The sequence below is a fragment of the Petaurus breviceps genome, unplaced genomic scaffold (assembly GCF_028583685.1).
Source record: "Petaurus breviceps papuanus isolate PSGF00001 unplaced genomic scaffold, PetGlider_PUasm1.0 38, whole genome shotgun sequence".
Classification (NCBI taxonomy): Eukaryota; Metazoa; Chordata; class Mammalia; order Diprotodontia; family Petauridae; genus Petaurus; species Petaurus breviceps.
The window spans coordinates 88,013,237-88,018,102 of record NW_027186304.1 but is presented as its reverse complement, the minus strand read 5'-3'; the positions used below and the strand labels follow the sequence as shown (position 1 = coordinate 88,018,102).

General features: G+C 36.9%; 1 pseudogene; it reads right to left on the bottom strand.

The window, feature by feature from the left end:
• Positions 1-2,314: 2,314 nt before the first annotated feature.
• On the bottom strand, positions 2,315-2,919 carry LOC138170171 (large ribosomal subunit protein uL6-like; annotated as a pseudogene).
• Between the last annotated feature and the right edge of the window lie 1,947 nt (positions 2,920-4,866).

The window sequence follows — 4,866 nt, the reverse complement described above, 5'->3', positions numbered from 1 at the left end:
TCCCTCCCACCTTTTCCATCTTTCTCTCCACTATATTAGCTCTTCCTGGTCTCTTTTACGTGATATAATTGGTCCCACTCTACCTCTCTCTTTCCCTTTTTCACAGTGTATCCCTCTTTCTCATTTATTAATTTTATCATATTGGAGTCAGACCTGTGCTTTCTGTCTTTATATACTCCTAACTGCCCTAATTTTAAGAAAGTTCTTATGAGTTACAAGTATCATCTTCCCATAGAAGAATGTAAAAAGTTTAACCTTATTAAGTCACTTGTGGTTTTCCTTTCCTGTTTACCTTTTTATGCATCTCTTGAGTTTTATATTGGAAGTCAATTTTTTCATTCAGTTCTGGTCCTTTCATCAGGAATGCTTGGAAGACCTCCATTTCAATGAATGTCTATTTTTTTCCTCAAGGGATTATGCTCAGTTTTTCTGGGTAGAAAATTCTTGGTTGTAATCCTAGCTCCTTTGACCTCCAGCATATAATATTCCAATTCCTCCAACCCTTTTAAAAAATATATTTATTTTTGGTTTTCAAAATTCATTTCCACCAGATTTTGAGTTACAAATTTTTCTCCCTGTCTTTCCCCTACCCCCACCCAAAAATAGCAAGCCTATTGAATACCCCTTCTCCCAATCTGTTCTCTCTTATATCCTCCCCCATGAACCCCCTAGCTTTCTAATAGGTCAAGATGGATTTCTCTACCTCAGTGCCTGTATATCTTATTTTCAAGTTGCCTGTAAAAAAAAAAAACATTTTTTTAAACATTTGTTTTTAAAACTTTGAGTTCCAGATATTTTTTCCTTTCTTCCCTCCTCACCCAAGCCCACTGGAAAGATAAGCAATTCAATATACATTGTACATGTGTAGTTATGCAAAACATTTCCATAGTATTTATATTGTGAAAGACTAATTATATTTCCCTCCATCCTATCCCACCCACCCCCCGATTATTCTATTTTCTCCTTTGACCCTATCCCTTTTCAAAAGTGTTTGATTCTAACTACCCTCTCCCCCAATCTGCCCTCCCTTCCATCATCCCCTCTCTTATCCCCTTCCCCACTATTTTCCAATATGGTAAGATTCTCAGTTGAATGTGTATGTTATTTCTTCCTTAAGCCAAATTCAATGAGAGTAAGGTTGTCCCATTCCCATTCACCTTCCTGCTCTTCCCCCCTATTGTAACAGTTTTCTCTTGCCTCTTTTATATGAGATAGTATACCCTAATCTATCTCTCCCTTTCTCCTCCCAATAAATTCCTCTCTCACTTTTCAATTTTATTTTTTATATATACCTTCATATTCAACTCATCCTATTCCTGTCTATGTATACATGAACATACATATGCCCATACTCACCTATATATTTATATACACATACACCCTCCTATGCATACATATATATGTATGTGTGTGTGTGTGTGTGTGTATATATATATATACATACACACACATATAGTCACTTAAAACTAACCTCATACTGAGAAACATCTTATGAGTTACAATTATCATTTTTCCATGTAGGAATGTAAATAGTTCAAATTTAATAAGTTCCTTATGATTTATTTTTCTTGTTTACTTTTTCATGCTTCTCTTGCTTCTTGTAGTTGAAAGTCAAATTTTCTGTTCAGCTCAGGTTTTTTCATAAAGGATGCTTGAAAATCCTCTATTTCATTGAATTACCATATTTTCCTCTGAAAGATTATACTGATTTTTTGCAGGATAGGTGATTCTTGGTTTTAGTCCTAGCTCCTTTGACATCTGGAGTATCATATTCCGAGCCCTTTGATCCCTTAATGGAGAAGCTGCAAGATCTTGTGTTATCCTAATTGTGTTTCCACAATACACAAATTGTTTCTTCCTAACTGCTTACAGTATTTTCTCCTTGACCTGGGAACTCTGGAATTTGCTGTAATATTCCTAGGAGTTTTCTTTTTGGGATCTTTTTCAAAAGGTGATTGGTGAATTATTTCAACTTCTATTTTGTCCTCTGGTTCCAGAATATCTGGGCAATTTTCCTTGATAATTTCTGGAAAGATGGTGTCTAGGCTCTTTTTTTATCATGGCTTTCAGGTAGTCCAATAATTTTTAAATTCTCTCTCCTGTATCTATTTTCCAGTTCAGTTGTTTTTCTGATGAGATATTTCACATTGCCTTCTAAGTTTTCATTTATTTGGATCTGTTTTATAGTATCTTTATTTCTCATAAAGTCATTAGCTTCCATTTGCTCCAATCTAATTTTGACAAAAAATATTTTTATTTGACATCTGAATAAGTTTTGACTCTTCAGGACATGGCCTTTGGCATCTTTTCCAATTTATTCATCAGCTTGTTGCACTGTGCCTTTCTCAGAAACATAGATGCCATCCAAAAATTTTCTGATATACTTGTTTTTGACTATGGTGGCCTGTTGAATCAGGGCAGCTGAGTTTGAAACAAGCTCAATATCATTTCCTTCAAGAATTAACTCATCTTTTTGGGCTTAAGAAACAGCACAGGCAACACCTGGTCTCATGTGCACTCTTTGGATATATTTTTCACCCAAGAAATTTCTGATTTCAACAAGTGAGCCAATCTCGTGAATAACAACATTGATGGGGAAGCGAGCATACACAGACTTCATCTTGTAGTGAAAACCCAGGGTAATGCCTTTGATCATGTTTTGTACATGGCTACAGATTGTGCACATGGTTACAAGTTCTTTTCCATTTCCCCAACATTTGTCTACCCGAAGTCTTTTTTTTTCTTCTTTCCAAGAAGACTGAGCTCAACATTGATATGGTTGAAATCCTGCGAAGGATTTCTCTGGGCCCTTTCACAATAACTGTCCAACCCTTAAAAGAGATGTCAACATTTTCTGGGATGTTGTCAGTCTGGTTGCTTGGCATCATCTTCATTCTGGTAGTGAATGGGCCAAAGAGAGCTCCAATCTAATTTTGAAGGAATTATACTCTTCAATGAGTTTTTGAAATTCCTTTTCCATCTGACCATTTCAGTTTTTTAAGGTATTCTTCTCCTCATTGCCTTTTTGGGCCTTCTTTGCTGTTTGAATTGGTCTATTTTTAAGGTGGTATTTTCTTCAGTATTTTGGGGGTCTCCTTTAGCATGCTGTTGACTCTGTTTCCATTATTTTTTGCATCGCTCTCATTTGTCTTCCAAATTTTTCCACTAACTCTATTACTTGCTTTTCAAAATCCTTTTTGAGCTCTTTCATGGCCTAAGACCAATTCATATGTTTCTTGGACCCCTTGGATAGAGGGATTTAGAATTTGCTATCTTCTGAGTATGTGTTTTGCTCTTCCTTGTCACCAGTTCATATTTTTCTTGGAAGTTTTTGATGCAGGAATTCTGACTTCATTGTCTTCCTCCTGTTCCATGCTTTGATCCTATTTGTCCCCAAAAAAGGATTCTATGGTCTGTTTGTGCTTCCTATGCTTGCTCATATTGCCAGCCAAGTACTTGACTTTTGAGCTCTTTGCCATGGTAGAACTCTGCTTCCAGAATGGAGGGAGCTTTGTCCCAACTCACTGGAGTTTTCACAGCTTCCAGAACTATTAGGAGGGTACCCTCTCTACAACCCCAAAAGCTCTGGCACACTGGCCACACACCCCAGGATCACCACCCAAGACTGTGATCCAGATCCAAGCAGGTTACAGCAACAGTGATTACCTTCTGAATGGTCACTTGGTCCTCCTACAATCTGAAGGCCAGGAACTCCTGAAGCAGCCACGAGGTAGCAGCTACAGCCACCACCATGTCTCTGCCACCTCTAGCCCCAGGGGCCAGGGCCAGACCCTGCTCTTCTCTTCCCCTGTTCCAACAGGGTTCCACACTGACTTTTTACTTTATCTTTGGTGTTTAAGGGTTGAGAAGTCTGGAAACCACCACAGCTGCTGGTGATTCACTCTCCTCTCCAACCCTTTGATGTAAAAGGCACTAAATCTTGTTTTATCCCATGGCTCCATGACACTTGCATTGTTTCTTTCTCGCTTCTTGCAATATTGTTTCCTTAACCTGGGAGCTTTGGAATTTGGCTACAATATTCCTTGGTGTTTTCATTTTGGTGTTTTCATTTCAGGAGGTGACCAGTTGATATTTTCAATTTCAATTTTACCTTCTAGTTCTAGCATAAAAGGACAGTCTTTCTTTATAATTTCCTCAAAGATGATGTCTAGGCTGTTTTTTATCTATGACTTTCAGGAAGTCCAATAATTTTTTTTTTATTAAATTAATTGAACAGATCCTACATCTATCTTCCAGGTCAGTTGTTTTTTCTAATAAGATATTTCACATTGTCTTTTATTTTTCTTTCTTTTGATTTTGTTTTGTTGTTTGTTGATGTCTATGTCATAGAGTCATTAGCTTCCACTCACTCAATTTTAATTTTTAAGTAATTATTTTTACTAGTGAGATTTTTGTGCCTCTTTTTCTATTTGGTCAGTTCTATTGTTCAGTGAGTTCTTTTCTTCATTGAATTTTTATGCCTCTTTTTTTTTGTCCTTTGGTCAGTTCTGTTTTTCAAGGCATTCTTCTCCCCACCGGATTTTTGTACCTCTTTTCCCATTCAGCCTATTCTGTTTTTAAGGTGTTATTTTCTTCAGTAGTTTTGTGTATGTGTGTGTGTGTGTGTGTGAGTGTGTGTGTGTGTGTGGCTCTCCTTATGAAGCTGTTGGCTCTTTTTTTCATGATTTTCTTGCATCATGCTCATTCTTCTTCCAAATTTTTCCTCTAACTCTATTATTTGATTTTCAAAATCCTTTTTGAGCTCTTTCATGCCCTAAGACAAATTCATATTTTTCTTGCACCCTTTGGATATAGGAATTTAGACTTTGCTATCTTCTGAGTGTGTGTTTTGTTCTTCCTTGTCAC